Source organism: Adiantum capillus-veneris, chromosome 11 (assembly GCF_014529385.1).
Source record: "Adiantum capillus-veneris isolate H3 chromosome 11, ASM1452938v2, whole genome shotgun sequence".
Classification (NCBI taxonomy): Eukaryota; Viridiplantae; Streptophyta; class Polypodiopsida; order Polypodiales; family Pteridaceae; genus Adiantum; species Adiantum capillus-veneris.
Genome location: NC_140941.1, coordinates 23,701,990 through 23,721,937, shown reverse-complemented (window position 1 = coordinate 23,721,937; position 19,948 = coordinate 23,701,990). Strand labels below are relative to the sequence as shown.

General features: G+C 48.7%; 1 protein-coding gene and 1 pseudogene across 4 annotated transcripts in view; one reads left to right on the top strand and one right to left on the bottom strand.

Annotated features, from left to right (window-relative positions):
- The window catches only part of LOC147446999 (callose synthase 10-like), a 315,061-nt gene that overhangs the window by 70,012 nt on the left and 225,101 nt on the right, over positions 1–19,948 (bottom strand). The window lies entirely within an intron of this gene.
- On the top strand, positions 8,249–9,549 carry LOC147447000 (mitogen-activated protein kinase kinase kinase 17-like; annotated as a pseudogene).

Below are 19,948 nucleotides of genomic sequence, written 5' to 3'. Positions count from 1 at the left end.
ACAAGTCACAAATGTGTCCCAAATCAGCCTACAACTGAGCCATACATGGACACTTGCAAAGAGGAAACAATGGGTGAAAATTCAGCGCCCAAATAAGCCCTCAAACCTGCCTGTAAACTTGTAAACCTGTAGTTGAAACCTGCTGAAAAACCTCAAGCCATTAGTGCTCGAATCCGGGTACCTAGCTCGTAGCCACACAAGCATACATCACAATACTCACTCCTGTGGGTGTGCCAAGATAACTGTACGCCTGTCAAACCGTGAGCTAATCACCAAGTCCACACTGTGCGGTATCGATGCATACACACGCACAAATCTCCCACTTGCAGAGAACACCGCACGCAAATGCTGAGTGCAACCCGCAATCTCTACCTAGATCGCATAAATGATACGCATAAAACTCCCGGGAAAATTTCGCCGGAGTTTCGTCAGTAAAACGGCCACAAAACCAGTAACCAAACTGACTGCACGCTCAAAACCATGAGCAACCAAAGCGCATCAAACCGCACTCCAAATGCATGCACCAATCTCCACACTTTGCATACATCATTGCAAACACTTGCAAATCTAGTACACAAATATCTGCTCTACCTGTGATGACTGCCAAAAAACATGCTCGAGGCATACATTGCCGAGCTCAAAATGCAATCACATTAGTCTCCCTGAGCATCAAACCACATCAGGCATACATCGTATCCTCCCACCTGTGAGGAAACTTGCAGCAAACATCACTCTCACACTTGAGAGCAAACCATGTGTAGAATCCTCGACACACAATAAACAACTGCTGCAACAGAAAATTCAACGTTCAGAATTTTAAAATTCTGATATGAAGAGCGCGTCCGGAGCGTGCCAAAACCCGAAGGTAGACTCCTGGATCACATGTATCCGAGTCTGGGTGTGAAAGCTACGCCAAAAAACCTCCGTTTCAGCCTAAAAACGCAGCATAAACTGCCAAAAGAGGACTGAAAAATGCAGCTCCTCAACCGTAGCTCGAATGAAGTTTTTGATGGCTCGAATGGCTTCGAAAGGGGGGTAAAACGCCTAGACATCTATTGGAAACGCTCTCGGAAAGCTGAATTTGCCGATGCCGAAGTCGAAACCCTGTTTGCATTCTTGAAAGTGCGCGCGCGCGCGGAAGCGATTTCGAGAATGAAACTGGCTCTCCGCTGTCGTCGTGACTGTGCACACGCGCGCTCCCTCCGCACCTACGCTCTGATACCAATTGAAGGGGATCGGGGAGCACCACAGACGGAGAGTGAGAGAGAGAAGGAGACACACGACATAGATATGGGTGGGGAGACTCCAAAGAGTGAGCAGCCCCCTATACACTTATGCTATGTATAAGGTATACAAGTCAGTGGGCGCCCAGACTCTGGGCGGCCGGGCAAGGCACAGACGCCTATACCCCAACAGGTAAGTCTTCAGACACAGATATAGCACAGTGCTTTTGAGTGGGTGGGACGTCAGACCCGGGAGATGTTAGATGAAGAGGTGGAACATTGGCAAGCTCATGCAAAGGAGATTTCTTCCCTCTTCGGTGATGTGTTATAGGTTCACCAAGGCTGACGGCTTCCATCAGAGGAACACTTGAATCATGGTCATCAGGGGCTAACAAACTTGCTTCTTTGACTCGCACACTTTATACTGTAGGGCTTGGGACACTGGTGTCAGCCTGAGGAGCTGGGGGAGAGAGTTTTATAGGCACAGGTGAGGCTTGAATAGAGATCACATAGCATGGCATTGATGTGGTAGCTTCCAACCACTGCAGTAGGTCTTCGTCAGACCCGTCAGGTGGGATGGGCTGCTTGGGGTCAGGGTTGGATTGTATTGACAATGAGCTGTGATGAACCACAGGATCCATACCTCCTTCGAGTCGAGTTGGTTGCATGGGGGTGCCAGGAGTATGTATCCACATGGCGTCGTTTCCCCAATCATGAAGTGCCTTAGTATGCCGCAACCATGGTCTACCAATAAGCAAAGGAAATCCTCCCTCCACCCGGGGAAGACTGACCACCACAAAATTCAAGCTAAATGAAGTCTTGTACCTTCAGAGGCACCTCATCTACTATGCCCACTGGATAGACTATTCTCTGGTCCACCAATGTAACAATGAATGGAGCAAGGCGGGTAGGCTGCAGATCTAAAGCCAACATAGTAAACTTTGGCATCAGATTGATCCCAGATCCACCATCCACTATGACGCCTGAGAATTGATGCCCAAGAATAGACACAGTGAGACGAGGACTTTTGCAGTCGGTGAGGAGAGCAACTGGATAAGAAATCATGTATGACTCCAAGGGTTGCAAGGTAGGTGCCCGCCACTAGGCCCTGCACCAGGATACAGAGACTGGATGATGGAAAGGGTGTCACTTCAAAAATTTGTATCAAGTCGAAGCATGTCGTACAGTGACACTTGCTGAAAGGTGTTTTTCAAGATAGTCTCTACTGTAGGCTTTTCTCTTTTGATCAGTGCTTGCTCTAGTATCTTAAGCTTCTGCAAGTCCTCTACTGCTTCATAGAAATAACCATCAATATCTAATAGAAGGGAGGGAGGTTGGCTCTTGGCACTACCTGCTGCTTTGTCAGCTACTAGGGGAGTTTGACTCATTTGTGTAACTAGAGACGAAAAAGTTGGACCGCCAGGGAGGCTAAGACCAAGAGCAGCTCTCTCTGCCCGTGTGAGCACACCAGCTGGCTCTTCCACCTCTTCCACCTCTTCCACCTGCTTCAACCCATCTCGAGAGGCAACTATAAGAGTGGAAGGTGGGGCCTGTGGAATGATGCTTATTGTGATGAGGTTAACCTTTGGAAATGTAAACTCCTGCTGGTTCTGGCTTGTGCTTGCAGACGTGGATGCACGTTGTTTTGGGCAGTCCTTACTATAGTGATCCTTAGCTTCAAGGCAATGTCGGCAAGGAAGGGACCCTTCTGGCAACAAACATTTGCTTTGATAATGTCCAGACTCCCCGCACCTGTAGCACAAAATTGGCCTATTAGAGGGGCGAGGTGGTCTCAGCCCTTGCTGCATGGGGGCAGATGTTGATGTGTAGAATCTTTGGGGAACTGAAGGAGCATTAGCATGATAAAAGCTGGGGGATGCAAAGAAGTTGTGCATAACTTGCATAGGAGGTGTTGTCAGCAGAGGTGGCATCGGGTTTTGATGGCATAAGGGTGAAACAATGTTGGATACAGGTGCTAGCCCTTGTTGGAGCGAAGGACCTAGACTTTGTTGTATTTGCCGCAATCCCTTGATATAGTAGCAATCCTTGTCTTCATGTCGAGACTTTTCGCAGAAGTGGCAATAAGCCCGAAGGGATAGTCCCGTGGAGGGTGTCTTGGAGAGCGACATGAGCTGCACCATACCATAGCCTTAGTTTGCTGCTGAGACCGAAGCTCTTCTAGCTCTCTCTTGATTTGATCCAAAGCCTCGAGACGAGGGGGTTTCTCCTGTCTAAGAGAGATTGATTTCTCCTCTTGAAGAGCGCGTTGTAGTTTTAGGGCTTCAAGTTCCCTACGTAAAGAAGTTGACGGATCAGAAGGACTTTCCGAAAACACTGAGGGGGTCTCAACCTGAGGAAGTTGGTGAACAGCTTCCTAGCTCCCTCTATCCTAGTAGCAGCAGCGACAAACTCCTCCAGAGTGGCGTCAGGTCGGAGACTCTCGCAGTTTTTGCTGGGAAGTTTTGGGAAGATCCTTCTCCACCCACTTCTTAACCATAAATTCCCCTGGCTGCTGAGGAAGCTTGGCAACCAGAGACTTGGTTTTAAGCATGAGTTCTGCAAAAGTCTCCTCTGGCTGGAGTAACATGTTAGCCAACTCACCCAAAACCTTTTCCTGGTAGTCACTTGGCCTGAATGCCGCATAAAACTGTTGTGGTAAAGCTGCTCCCAAGTTGCAAAACTCTGCAAACTGACTGTACCACTTGTCTGCTAAGCCATCCAATGTTGATGGAAACAGCACCAAATAAGCATCTTCTCTATTAAGACCACGACCTCTACAGAGAGATACAAACCTCCTTGCATGGTCGTGTGCATCTTCTGAGGAGAGTCCCTTGAAAGTAGGAAACTTGATATTTACCTTGGCCAAAACAATGGTCAACACCTCCATGGCCTCTTGCTCAGGAGCCCGTTGCTCAATAGCCTGCTGCAACAAAATAGGAGAGAGCTTTACTGCGGAAGGTGACCTGGAAGATGTGGACCGGATGGAGGAATGGGTGATGCCGTTTATGGAGGTATGGGTGATGGGGTTGGTGGACTTCTACTAGGTACCAAGGGTCGTCTTCTGTTGTAGTACTTCAGAGGACTCAGTAGTGCGCTTTGACGCTCTAATGATCACCTTGTATGTGTCATGCAGTGGCCACAAACCCAACCAAGCTTTGGGCAAGAAGACCTTTAAGTGGCTGAACACAGGTCTAGACTCTACTAGACCAGGCAAGTGACTAGACCACCAGGCTGGACCAGGGATGAGGAAGGACTAGACCAAGGACAAGGAAGGACTAGACCAAGGACGAGGAAGGCCTAGACCAGGATGAGAGCTGGTTGGACCAGGGCGAGAGAGGACCTGACCAACAGGCTGCACAGTGCAAGGCAAAGTAGGCGAAGCTAGGTAAAAAACAACTAGTTCCTTGATTTGTACCTCAACAGAGAGTGAGACTTCAGTTGAGGTCCCACGGGCATGCCAAAAATGAGAGCACCTGTAGCGCGGATAGTGTGTCGTGCTCTCTACAGTGGGTGCTCCTCAGTGCAATGTGCGTGACATCTCACTCAAAACAAAATGAAAACACAAGAAACAATAGATAACAGCTAATCAACACAGAGACACAATAGCAGACCAGAACATATGGACTCGACTATCTCAGAGAACCAATACAGATTTTGGCGTGGCAGCACACTCAGCTCCAGCCCAGGACTCACGGGTACAATGGGGGTGTCGAGGCTCAGCTGTGCAGGGACGGTGCAGACATGCTGTGTGTATAGACTCGCTACCCTAGACGACGACGCTGGACCATGTATGAAGAAGATGCTAATCATGACCCAATAGCTACTACACATATGTCCCACCATAGAGAGTCACCAACGGCTAATAAATGTCAGCTATCTAAGTCTATCCCCAAATTGAGTGGCGGTGACCTGGCCACAATGTCCACCAGACTACCGTCCGTATCCCTACCACGTGTCACTGCCCAGCCCATAGAGTTTGTCCAATGTGAACCAGACCAAACAAACTGTACTAACCATGTGTCCTGTGAAAGTGACACTGTAGCCTGCTACATTTGCGAGCATATCTCTAGCGTGTACAAAGTGCTCTGCTACTAGACCATCATGATCATTTTCTCTCTTGGTCCTCATCCTGTCAATGGCCGTTTTTTACCATCTCTATGGTAAAGTACCTTGGTAAAGAAGGTACTCGTAGATTGGGAAGGATCTGGAAGGGGTGTCTATTCCGGGACCATATATAAGGATGTTGCATACTGACCCCACACATCACTGGGGGAGGGGAGTGCTCATGAGAGAAACGCCATGCCTCTCTTGAGTCTCTAGTCAAGAACAACCCGTATAAGTCTCGCTCCATCTGAGCTAGGAACACTCGCTTCTTTCGTCGCACAAGGCTCCAGGAGGCTTATGAGTTTGTCTGCGATTGATGACCCCTAGGAGAAGATCCCCTTGAAGCTGTGCTCTCATCTCTCTACATTCCTCGTCATACCACTGAGGCATGCTCCGAGAACTGCGTCTCTGATTAGGCTGAGTGTGTGGGTATGCCTCTGTTGCTGCATCATGCAATGTCTTAGTCAGTAAAGTGGCGATCTCCTCCATTGAGAGTCCTGGCCTGGGCTGCTGTACATAGACGACTATAGATCTCCTATGTATAAAGAGAGTCACTCTCTCGTGTATATGTATAGCGGGTATGTGTCCTTCTTGACACCTGGGCTGTACTGTACTGAAAGAAGACGTAAAGTGTCAAGAGAGAATGATCCATTGCTACATCCACTAGTCTCGATCCTACTGTGAAATCCTGAATCGAAGTGATGAAGCTCGGCTGTGCCATGAGATTGTCCATTGCGCTGGCCCCATGCCTATGTGGAAAGCATGTGAAACCAACAGCTCTGTTTGATCTTTGTCCTGTGAATGTGTGTCAAGCACCAAATATACTACATTCAGCTCTCTGAGCATCTCCTCTAGAATGTCATAAAAGACTATTTGAGCATTGCCCGTCCGGGCATTGAAGTCCCCTACGAGGATCATGTCATCATCCTTGGAAAACTCCCATAGGTCATCGTCTAGGACAGAAAAAGGTGACTGCCCTCTAGGCCCATCATAGACTGATGTACGGGGGAAAAAGTAACATATAGCAGTGTATAAAAATCATAGCATGATCATCTCTTCGTACAATGTGCAGAAGTAGTAGTAGCTCCTCTCCGAATAATACTGCTAGTCCCCTCGATCCTATGCTCCCATGCTCAGATCTCATGTCAGTCCAGCAAGCTGTCTCCCATCTATATCCCATCACATGTGGCATCATCTGTCTAGGGCCTCATAAGTCTTTGAGAAGAAGATAATGTCCCTGTCCTAATAGTTATCCTCCACATCCAGCCGATAAGATCCATTACAATTCTAGACTGCCATCTTCAAAATGATCCCATAGGTCTCACACCAAAATATAGAGCATCGCTCTACAATCAGCACCCGACCATCTCTGTAGAAGGCCATCTTTCCCTTTTCCCTTGTTGCTAGTCTCTAATAGGCCCTGTGCTTAGGGTAAAATCAAAGGGTCAATGGCTGAGAATCGTACGGGTTGCAGGTGTAGACATAGGCAAAACATAAGAAATCATTGTGTAGCAGGCTACAGTCACTTTCACACGACACAGTTAGTACAGTTGGTCTAGGCTGTTTCACACTGGACGGACCCTCTGAGCTGGGAGTGACAGGGTACCGACGGTGGTCTAGTGGACATCGTGGCCAGGTCACCACATGGCTGACATTTATGAGCCGTTGGTGGCCCTTTATGGTGTTACATATGAGTAGTAGCGGTTGGTCATCGGGATCATCTTCTTCACCTTTGGTCCAGCATCGTCGTCGAGAGCAGTGAGTCTATACACAGAGCACGTCTTCACCATCCCTGCACATCTGAGCCTCGACATCCCATTGTACCTGTGAGTCCTGCCTGGGCTGGAGCTGAGTGTGCGTGGCTGCCACGCCAGAGTCTGTATCGATGCTTTGAGATAGTCCAATCACTTGTTGTGGTCTACTCTACTGCTGCTGTTGTGTCTCTGTAAGCTAGGGTGTGTCTATTGTTTCTTGTTTTCAGCCTGTTTGAGTGAGATTGTCACGCACATTGCACTGAGGACCACCCACTGTAGAGAGCATGACACATTATCCGCGCTACACGTGCCCCTCTCCCCCTCGCCCTAGTCCCTCACACTCCCTCCCCCCTCTCCCCCTCGCCCTCGCCCTACCCCTCGCCTAGTCCCCCTCACTACCCTCGCCCTCGCCCTAAGTCCCTCCCCCTCGCCCTAGTCCCTCACCCACCCTCCCCCCTCTCCCCCTCGCCCTCGCCCTACCCTCCCCCTCACCTCCTTGCCCTACCCTCCCCCTTGCCCCCTCGCCCCTAGTTCCTCACCCTTTCTTCCCCCTCTCGCCTTCGCCCTACCCTCACCTCTCACCCCCTCACCCTCGCCCTACCCTCACCCCCTCGCCCTCCCCCTACCCACCCCCTCTCGTCCCTACCCACCCCAGCTCACCCTCACCCCTACCCACCCCCTCACTCCCTCTCGCCCCTAACCAGTCTCCCACTCCCCCTCGCCCCTACCCACCCCCTCACTTCCTCTCGCCCCTACCCTCCCCCTCACCTTCCACTCACACCTACCCTCCCTTGCCCACCCCCTCACTTCCCCTCGCCCCTAACCAGCCCCCTCGCCCCTCCCCTTTATAACCAACCCCCCTTGCACAACCCTCCTCTCCCCCTTTCCTTCTCCTGCATGTACACACCATTTGCGAGCATCTGTGTGTGTGTTTTTCTGTAAGTGGGTTCTCTCATTTCCGAGCTCCCTTCGTTTCTGTGTGTTCGTCTTCAATTGGGCTCTCTCAATTGGGAGCAGCCACCACTGCAGAGCTCGTCCCACACTCTTTCGACCACTACTGGCACTCTCATCGACCGAGCATTGGAGCTACAAAGATACAGACGACCGCGACTGAGGAGAGGAGCTACACAGCATCGACGGAGACTACAACAGAAGATTCGAGCCATACTCTCTCGACATCCAGAGTGCAGATGAGGATGGATCCTCACCATTTCTTCCATCTTTGTTTCACACACTGTTACATCCAGTTTACCGGGTACCTATTGTATCAGCTGCTACACCCACGTAGTTTTAGATTGTAGTAGTAGTAGTAGTATTTTGTTCCACTTCTAGTTCTTTTCTAGTTCTTTTGTACCCAGACATGGTATTAGATTCACTATTTTGTAACTGATTGGTCTCATAGGTCATTTTGGCATTTTGAAGACGTTAATATAACATTTCATTTCATTTCATTTCTCTCTCTCTCTCTCTCTCTCTCTCTCTCTCTCTCTCTCTCTCTCTCCCCCCTTCCTATGTGTGTTGCTTCACATAGATTCTGCCCTCACATGCCCTCTTCCCTTCTCACTCTCTCTGTCTGCACTTCGGTTTTTCTTCCCTTCTCTTTCCGTGGCCCCTCCCATCACACATTGGCTGCGACGCGCACCTCTTGGCTCTGGCTCATTCGGCAAGGTCTCGCTTGCCATCAATCTCGATAATGGAGAATTTTTTGCACTAAAGTCGATCCAGAGCGTGGGCTCTGCAACAGAGCAATGTGCGCTCGAAACTGAGCTCACCATACTCCAAAACCTGCATTCACCACGAATTGTAAGCTTTTTGGGGGCAGATTTCACCTCGGAGAGCACCACATGCACCCGCAACCTTTTCCTAGAGTACATGGATGGGGGCAACAAAGCAGAACTTATCAAGAAATCAGGCGGGTGCTTGGATGAAAAGCGCGTGCAATGCTATATGCGTGCAATTGTCGAGGGCCTTGCCTATTTGCATGAGCAACAGATTGTGCACTGCGATATCAAGGGACAGAACATCCTAGTTGGATCATGTGGTGTGAAGATAGCGGACTTTGGAGCAGCAAAGAAGCTATCAGCATGTGCTCTACACATGAATTTAAGGGTACACCGCTCTGGATGGCACCGGAGGTTGTAAGAGGAGAGGAACAGGGATGTGCGTCCGATGTGTGGTCGCTTGGATGCACAGTTGTTGAAATGCTGCAGGGCAGACCTCCATGGGGAGTGTGCTAACATAATTCATCGTCGGCTATGTCTCATGTAGCTGCAGCTTTCTTCAAGATTGGATACTCATCCGAAAATCCTCCCTTGCCAGAGGGTGTTTCGGCAGGATGTTGTGATTTTCTAAGCAAAGTTCTACAGAGAGACCCAAAGCTCAGGTGGAGTGCTGCTGAGCTACTTGATCACCCTCTCGCCCCTACCCAGCCCCCCCTCGCCCCTATCCACCCCCTCCCTTCCACTTGACCCTAACCAGCCCCCTATCTATGCCTCCCCACCCCTCTAAGCCTCAGCATGTTTTTCCCCCATCCCGCAAGTTTTCCCCCAGATGGCTCGATGGTTGCCATCCTGTTGCTGCTGAGAAGGCCTTTCTGTTCTGCCATCATGAGGGAGCTTAACCCTATAGCTTAACCCTATTTGCGGTGTTACTCGGGCTTATGGTCATCCCTCCTTTCGAGAAGAGTGTTGTTGCAAAAAGTGTGGCAAGGTTCATCTGCAACTGCAAGCATGGACCAGATCATTTTCCTATCACTATAGTTAGGGCAGATAAAGATGCGCTGGTATCTGAGCTTATCTCTTTGCTGTAGAGCATCATTTTTTGCCAATTGGGATTCTTGGATTATGCAATCATACGGAGTCCCGCCTATTCAAAGCTGTAAACGTTTGTAAGCAGTGCAGTGTGTTTAAACTCCACTTTTGGGCCTAGAACCTGCTTCAAGAAAGATGTACAGATGCAGTACCTAATGTTTTCTTTCACAGTTTTTTCAGTATTCCTCTTAACGGGACGGTGAGCGGTCTTGTGGCGGGCAACCTGTAGGCAGGCTACAATGTCACTTTCACAGGACATAGTTAGTACAGTTGGTCTAGGCTGTTTCACATTGGACGGACCCTCTAAGCTGGGAGTGACACGTGGCAGTGGCAGGATACCGACGGTGGTCTAGTGGACATCGTGGCCAGGTCACCACATGGATGACATTTATGAGCCGTTGGTGGCCCTTTATGGTGTTACATATGAGTAGTAGCGGTTGGTCATCGGGATCGTCTTCTTCACCTTTGGTCCAACATCGTCATCGAGAGCAGTGAGTCTATACATAGAGCACGTCTTCACCATCCCTGCACATCTGAGCCTCGACATCCCATTGTACCTGTGAGTCCTGCCTGGGTTGGAGCTGAGTGTGCTGCCACGCCAGAGTCTGTATCGGTGCTTTGAGATAGTCGAGTCACTTGTTGTGGTCTACTCTACTGCTACTGTTGTGTCTCTGTGAGCTAGGGTGTGTCTATTGTTTCCTGTTTTTAGCCTATTTGAGTGAGATTGTCACGCACATTGCACTGAGGACCACCCACTGTAGAGAGCACGACACATTATCCGCGCTACACATTGTTTGCGGGCTGTCGTGTGGGCAGGTATCCAGCGTGGGAGAAAGAGTTGTAAGTGCACTAGGCTGTGGCTGATTGAGAGAGAGAAATGAAATGAAATGAGATGTTATATTTAATGTCTTCAAAAGGCCAAAATGACCTATGAAACCGAACTGATACAATCCTTGTGGATCTAATCCAATGTCTGTATACAATAAAATGAAGTAAAGTGAAAGAATAAACCTAAAAGACTAGTTTTACTAAAAGACTAAAAACTCAGACTAAAAATCATCATTTTCATCATCTCATCATCATCCATGCCAGAGGATGCCCGGCATTGGGCGTTGTCCGAGAAAGTATTGCATCGGTCGCTGAAGAGCTTCATCAATATCCACCTCTGTAAATAGTTGTAATGGGCGTCTCCTATGTCGTGCTAGAATACTCCTAATTCTCTGATGGAGCCTCTTTCAATGTCGTGGTCGCCCCCGTAGACATAGGCGTCTAAGTCTCCTGAGCTCAGTGGCTCTGTCCACTAATATACCTCTCGTAGAAGTGGGCTCTGAAGTATGTTGTGAAGCATGCTCATCTGGCTGCTAAGTCCCTACTCTAAAGAAGTCAGTGATCTCAATCTGTGAATGTCTCCCACTACTTGGTCTTCTCAAGAGACTCTCCCTGTGTCTGCGCAGCTCTAGCAAAAACAACCCTAGGCATCTCTGATCCTGATATCTCATGACGCTAGCCAACGGTCCAAAGCCCTCTCTGAACACCATAACCATGGTTTTCCCAAGGTTAACAGACAATCCACTATCGTGGGCAATTGTGTACAAAGCATCTAAATGACGATGCATCCCCTCCGGGGAGTCGGAAATCAGCATACTATTATCAGCATATAACAATAGTGGGATCCATGTCCCTGCCAACTGTGCTCCTCTATCACCATCACTCTCAATGTAGTCAGAAACCTCATCCACATACATGTCAAAAAGTGTAGGAGAGAGCGGGTAGCCCTGTTTCACCCCAATAGTGGAGTGCACCAAATCAGAAATCCCCCCTGGAGTGTGTACATGCGCCACTATTGACTTGTATAGAGCCATGATCCCCCAAATCAACTCTTTTGGAACTCCCAGCTCTTGCAGTCTGCGCATCAAACTAGCTCTGGGCAATGTATCGAAGGCTTTGCGGAAGTCCACAAAGCAACAATAAAGCCGTCTCCCATGTGATCTCCCCTCCTCAATAATGGCTCTGGTGTCAGAATATGATCAAGAGTAGAGAAACCTCTCCTGAAACCTGCCTGTCCTACTGCTCATACACCCTCTCTCTTTGCCCATCTACTCAACTGCTGCTCAAGGATGGATGCGTACAACCGTGCCAATGTGTATCCAATCATGATAGTGTGGTAGTTCCCAGGCTCCATAGGGTCCCCTGCCTTGAAGATGGGTACAATCGTGGACAAACTCCAAGTATCAGGTAGGCCCTCGCACATGGTACGGTTGAACATCACTGCTAGAAGCTTTGCAAGCAAATCTTTGGCATGTATAAATGATTTGCTACCAAGCCATCGTGATCATATGCTCTCCTAGTCTTCATCTTGTCAATGGCTTTCTTTACTATCTCGGCGGTAAAGAAAGCACGTGTGTGGGCATGGCTCTGGCATATCTGGAAGAGGTGGCGGCCCCAAGACTGTGTAGAGAGATGATGCATACTGAACCCATACCTCCGTACAAGTGATGACTGGTGAGGGAAAGTGCTCATGGGAGAGTCGCCATGCCTCGCATGAATCATAGTAACAAGGAATGGCCATTTTCAGGTCCCTGTTCCCCGTTCCCATCCCAATTTCCCGTTCCGAATCCCCGTTCCGTGTTTCAAGCATGAGTATCCGAAACAGGGAATGGCATTTCATGTGTGTTGCCATTCCCTGTTCCCCGTTCCGATTTCCCGTTCCTAGTAACTATGGCATGAATCCTAGCTGAGAAACAACTGATATAAATCCTGCTCTAGCCGAGCTAGAAACGCCCTCTTCGTCCCTCGTACCAAACGCCGAGAAGCAACCCGTGACTGCCTGTGAGTAATGTCTCCTAGAAGTACCTCCCTCTGAAGTCGGGCTTTGGTCTCTCTGCACTCCTCATTGTAGCGGAGATAATGTGTATTGCTCACTACAGTGGGTGCTGCTCAATGCAATGTGTGTGACATCTCACTCCAATAGAATGACAACGCAGAAAACAAGGAACAATAGAGCAAACAACACAGCGACTGAACGATAGATCCTGAACAGAGGGGGATGAGGTTCTTGCATGTGTACTACCTGTGTTAGACTGAGGTCATCACCCAAGAATATCCCAGTTTGCTTGAGTGTTGGTCTCTTCTTCAGGAATTCCTCCCTAGTTTCTAGTGTAGGGAAACGTATAATGAGTGCTCTTTCCTTGGGCCTTTCGTTCTCATTACTTCTCTTCTTGCCAACTCTTCAAGCACCTGTGTGTGTGGGTTTAAAAATACCCATGCGCTTCAAGAGCTCTTGCACTTCTTCTTCTGCTTTTCCACTGTCTTTGAGACCTATAACACGCACATGAAGGGCTCTAGTCTTTCTCTTTTACTCTTCAATCGTCATATTCATGATAGTCGATGTCGGTGTGGCTTTAGGCATCTTATCTTTTCCTTTCTTTGTGTCCTCGATCCACTTTTCAGCTTTATCAACCTTCTTTTGTGTTTTGACTAGGTGCTCCGCCCACGAAGAGGTTGTTCGTGCCTTTTGCTCTTCCTTTTCTTGTAGAGTTTTCACCTGCCCCTTAATTCTTTCGAGCTCCTTGATCATTGAAGGTTGATTTTCTGCCTCCTTTGCGGGGGTATTTTTGCAAGTTACAAGGTCTCCCTTAAGTGCTTTGATCAATGCATCCTTTTCATTCATGCGTTCTTCCATTTTTGATTTCCAGGATTCAAACATAGCAACTGCATCCTCTAATTTTTTTTCTGCAATAGTGGGTATGTGTCCTCCCTCCTGACACCTAGGTTGTACTGCACTGAAAGGAGACGGAAAGTGTCGAGAGAGCATGATCCACTGCTACACCCACTGGTTTGGGTCCTACTGAAATCCTAAATGTAGGGGATGAAGCTCAGCTGTGCCATGACATAGTCCACTGTGCTGGTCCCATGCTTGTGTGAAAAGCAAGTGAATGATGGATAGGATTTTCCGAGAGCATTGACCTTTTGTGGGTACTTTCTTTGATGATATTGTAGTTTTCTCCAAGAATGAAGCAGAGCACCGACACCATCTGCTACAGGTCTTTCACGCATTGCATGATTACATATTGGTTATTAATGCAAAAAAGAGCGAGTTTTCCTTGCCGGAGATACATTTCTTGGGACACATCGTCTCAACAGTAGGAGTACAGATGAACCCGACCAAAATTGAGACTATCCAGGATTGGCTTGACTTGAAGAATGTTCATGAAATTTGAAGCTTTTTGGGCTTCTGTTCTTACTACAAGCGGTTCATTCGGAAGTTTGCAAAGATAGCTTCGCCTTTGCACTTATTGACTCAGAAAGAAGTCCCTTTCTCGTGAGGTTCGCTAGAGGTGACTGCTTTCCAGACACTTAAGAAAAAATTGACTATAGGACCAATGTTGGCTTTGCCAGACTTGCAAAAGCCATTCGAAGTTTGTTGTGATGCTTGTGGTCGTAGTCTGGGAGCGGTCTTGATGCAAGAAGGCCATGTGATTTCTTATGAAAGCAGAATGTTTTCAAGGCCAGAATTGGTAGCATAGATTTATGAGAGAGAGCTGTTGGCAGTGATCCATGCTCTTACGCAGTGGCGACATTATCTACCTAGAGCCGATTTCATGGTCTTTACTGATCATCACAGTCTACGCTACTTGTCACAAAAGCAGCTTTTGGAAAAGCAAATGTGGTGGGCTAACATCTTTCACTTTCAGACTGTCCATGTTCAGGGACATAAAAACTTAGTGGCAGATGCATTGTCTCGGAAGCCCCTCGTCTTGGCTATTTCCGCGATCCATCATAGAAGCTTCGAGGATATGGTTGACCAATATGCACCGATCCAGATTTTACCGATGTTTTTACTCGGATACAAAATGGGGAGATAGTGCTAGGATATTCCATACGGATGGCTACTTGATGAAGAAAAAAATGTTGTCTGTTACACAGCCTTTGAGGGAAAAGGTTTTGATAGAGTGCCACTGTCCACCATTTATGGGTCATCGCGGCATCGACACCACCTTGAAGGGGGTGGAGCGTTATTTCTTTTGACCGAGACTCAAGAAAGATGTGGACGACTTTGTTCACAGTTGTTTAGTATGCCAGAAGGTCAAGTTTGATAGGCATAAGGCACAAGGATTACTACAACCTTTACCCATTCCCACCTGCCCCTCGGAAAGTATTGCAATGGATTTTATCTTTGATCTCTCGAAGACACGCAGTGGGCACGATGGCATTTGGATTGTCATTGACAGATTTAGCAAGCAAGCTCACTTCATTCCAATGAAAAAAACTGTCAAGCCGAACCATTTAGCGAGACTGTTCATTTCACATATATTTTGATTACATAGCATGCCTGTAGCAGGCTACAGTGTCACTTTCACAGGACACAGTTAGTACAGTTGGTCAGACCTAATTCACACTGGACGGACTCTCTGGGCTGGGCAGTGACACGTGGCAGGGATACGGACGGTGGTCTATTGGACATCGTGGCCAGGTCACCACCACCACTCAGTTTGGAGATAGACTTAGATGGATGACATTTATGAGCCGTTGGTGGCTCTCTAGGGAGATACATGTGGGTAGTAGCGGTTGGGTCACAGAATCATCTTCTAGATATATGGTCCAGTGTCGTCGTTTGGAGGGAGAGTCTATGCACAGAGCACTGCTTCACCATCCCTGCACATTTGAGCCTCGACACCCCATTTGTACCTGAGAGTCTTGGGCTGGAGCTAAGTGTGCTGCCACGCCAGAGTCTGTATCAATTCTTTGAGATAGTCGAGTCAATTGTTGTAGTCTGCAGCTGTTGTGTCACTGTGAGCTCAATTGTTGTCTATTGTTTCTTGTTTCAGTCTGTTTGAGTGAGATTGTCACGCACATCGCACTGAGGAGCACCCATTGTAGAGAGCACGACACACTATCCGCGCTACAGGTGCTCTCATTTTGGCGATCACGGTGGGACCTCAACTGAAATCTCACTCTGTGAGGTACAAATCTTGAAGCTAGTTGGGTCTATCTAGCTTCGCCTGCCTTGCCTTGCACTGTTCTCCTCTCGCCTGGTCCAACTGGTCTAGTCCGCCCTCCCCCTAGTCATCTCTCGCCCTGGTCCAACCAGTCCTCGTCCTTGGTCTAGTTCTCCTCGACCCTGGTCTAGTCCTCCTCGTCACTGGTCCAGCCTGGTCTAGTAACTTGCCTGGTCTAGTAGAGTCTAGACCAATCTTCAACCAGTTCAAGGTTTTCTTGCCCAAAGCTTGGTTGGATTGGTGGTCACTGCATGACATACAAGGCGGTCAGTCAAGCGTCAAAGCGCACTACTGAGCCCTCTGAAGTACTACAACAGAAGACGACCCTTGGTACCTAGTAGAAGTCCATCAACCTCATCACCCATACCTCCACATACGACATCACCCATTCCTCCATCCGCTTCCACATCTTCCAAATCACCTTCTCCAGTAAAGCTCTCTCCTATTCTGCTACAGCAGGCTATTGAGCAACAGGCTCAACAAGGGCCATGGAGGCGTTGGCTAGCGTTTTGGCCAAGGTAAACATCAAGTTCCCTACCTTCAAAGGACTCTCTTCAAAAGATGTTGACGACCATGCAAGGAGGTTTGTATCTCTCTGTAGGGGTCGAGGTCTTAACAGGGAAGATGCTTATTTGGTACTCTTTCCATCCACCTTGGATGGCTTAGCAGACAAATGGTACAGCCAGTTTGCAGAGAACCATTTTGCAACTTCGGCAGCCTTAAGACAACAGTTTTGTGCAGCATTTAGGCCAGGTGACTACTGGGAGAAGGTTTTGGATGAGTTGGCCAATATGGTGCTCCAGCCAGAGGAGACTTTTGCAGAGCTTATGACTAAAACCAAGTCTCTCTTTGCCAAGCTTCCCCAGCAACCCGGTGAATTTATGGTTAAGAAGTGGGTAGAGAAGGCGCTTCCCAAAACTTCTCAGCAAAAACTTCGAGAGAGTCTCCGACCCGACGCCACTTTGGAGGAGTTCATCGCAGCTGCTACTAGGATAGAGGGGGCTAGGAAGCTGTTCAACAACTCCCCTCACATAGAGACTCCCTCTGTGTTTCCAAAGAGTAGTCCTGCTGATCCATTGACTTCCTTGCGCAGAGAACTTGAAGCCCTAAAACTACAACACGCTCTCCAAGAAGAGAAATCCTTCTCTCTTAGAAAAGAGAAGCCTCCACATCACGAGGCATTGGAACAGATCAAGCGCGAACTAGAAGAGCTCAAGTTTCAGCAAGAGACTAAGGCTATGGTTTGGTGTAGCTCATGCTGCTCTCCAGGGCACCCTCCACAGGAATGCCCCCTTCGAGTTTACTGCCACTTTTGTGAGAAGTCTGGACATGAGGACAAGGACTGCTACTACCTCAAAGGATTGCGACAAATACAACAAAGTCTTGGTCCTAATCTTCAACAAGGGCCAGCACCTGCATCCAACATGGTTTCTCCATGCGGCCACCCACACCATATGCCACCTTTACTGGCAGCCCCTCCTATGCAAGGTATGCAAAGTACTTTTCCGTCTCAGAGTTTTTATCATAACCATGCTCCCTCATCCCCTCAAAACTTCTATGCCTCCACCTCCAACTCCATGCACCAGGAGCAAGGACCACCTCGCCCGTCGACTCGTGCTACAGATGTGGGGAATATGGGCATTACCAAAGCAAATACCCCCTGCCATCATTGCCCCGAAACGAAGGATCACTATAGTAAGGATTGCCCTAAAATTCGTGCATCCACGTCTTCGAACCCAAGTCAAAGCCAGAATGAGTTTGCCTTTCCCAAGCTCAATTTGATAGCAATTAGCACCGTTTCTCAACCGCCCCCTTCTACCCACGTGGTTACCCCTCAAAATAAGCGGCCGCAGTTGATAGAGGAGCCATCGAGCGTCCTCACCCGGGCCCAGAGAGCCGCTCTCGGTCTTAGCATTCCAGCAAGTTCAACTCCCCCACACGTTCTCACCCCAGTGGATACCCTGCCTTCAGCTGTTAACAAGCCATCCCCCAGTGCCATGAAGGAAACCAAATCTTTGCTCTCCGATATTGATGAAGCTTTCTTGGAAGCAGTTTCAGATCTACAGAAGATCAAGGTACTAGAGAAACCACTGGTAGAACAAGAAAAGCTTACAGCAGAGACAGTCTTGAAGAACACTTTCCAACAAGTCCCTCTATGACATGTAGAGGCTAGATGCGAGTTTCAGAAGCGACACCCTTGCAAATATTCAGTCACTTTACCCTGGAGCAGGTTCTAGTGGCGGGCACCTCCCAGTTCGATCGTCAGAGTCCTATATGATATCCAATCCCGCTGCTCTACTCACTGATTATAGAAGCCCTCGCCTGACGGTGTCCGTTTTGGGTCGGCAATTCTCGGAAGTGATAGTGGATGGTGGATCTGGCATCAACCTGATGTCCGAGTTCACTATGTTAGCTCTAGGTCTACAGCCTACTCGCCCTGCTCCCTTCACAGTCACATTGGCCGACCAACGAACAGTCTACCCAGTGGGCATAGTGGACAATGTGCCTCTGCAGGTACAAGACTTTACTTTTAACTTGGATTTTGTTGTGGTTCGTATTCCTCAGGTTGAGGGCGGATTTCCCTTGCTCATTGGAAGATCATGGTTGCGACACACTAAAGCACTTCATGGTTGGGGAAACGATGCAATGTGGATACATACTTCTGGCTCCCCAATGCAACCAATTCTCTTAGAAGGAGGTATGGATACCGTGGTGCAACAAGTTTCTTTGTCAATGGAAACCAACCCTGAACAAGAACAACCTACTACACCTGAAGGGTCAGACGAAGATCTATTGGAGTGGTTGGATGCTACCAAATCTATGCCTTGTTATGGAGTCTCTATTCACTCGTTGCCTGAAGTTACACCCTCTTCCAATGTTTCCACACTAACTAAACCTAATGAACCACTTGAGCCAGCTCAAAGGTTGAAGGCTCCTGATGCGCCCTTGGTGGAAGCCTTTGGATTTGGTGAGACTATGAAGAACCATAGAAGTGCAAAGAAATCCCGTCTACAAGAGTTCACTCGCCTTCAAACATCAACCGTATTGGTGTTTGCTTCTCCAACCAGAACGAAGCTCTCTTCTGTGTCTAGCCAAATCCCTTCACAGAGTAGGTCCTGCTTAATGAATTCCCTGCTCCTGATAGTTGTCTTGCTCAGAATAGTTGGCTCTGTCCTCAACCTGCATTTTGCTCATAATAGTTCGCTCTGTCCTCTGTCCTTGTTCCCCCCTCTCTCCCTCGTCCCCCTACTTACCCTTCGCCCTTCCCCACCTCTCCCAACTCGCCCCTACCCTTTTCCCCCTCGCCCCTACCCACCCCTTCTCTTACCCTCGTCCCTACCCACCCCGTACCTAGCCCTCGCCCCTACCCACCCCTACCTACCTAGGCCTCGCCCCTACCCTTTTCCCCCTCGCCTCCCCCTACCTAGGCCTCGCCCCCTACATAACCCTACCTACCCCTCGCCCTCAGTGTTGTGAAGAAAGTGTGCAAGGTTATCTACAAGCATGGACCATGTCCTTTTCCTCTCACTATGGTTATCGAAGATAAAGATGCGCTGGATCCTAACCGAGCATATCTCTTTGTGGTGGAGCCTCATTCTGTTTTGCCAATTGGGATTTCTTGGACTATGCAATCATACTGGGTTCCCGCCTATTCGAAGGCTTAAGGCGTTTGTAAGCAGTGCAATGTTTTTAACCCCACTTTTGAGGCATGTAAGGTCAGGGTTGGGCCTCATACCTGCTTCACGAAAGGACGTACAGATGGGGCATTCTTTCATGTTTTTTCAGTATTTCCTCTTACCCGGACGGTGAGCAGTCTTGTGGCGGGCAACCTGTAGCCGGCTACAGTGTCACTTTCGCAAGACATAGTTAGTACAGTTGGTCTGACCTGCTTCACACTGGACGGACTCTCTGGGCTGGACAGTGACACGTGGCAGGGATACGGACGGTGGTCTATTGGACATTGTGGCCAGGTCACCACCACCACTCAATTTGGAGATAGACTTAGATGGCTGACATTTATGAGCCGTTGGTGGCTCTTTAGGGAGGTACATGTGAGT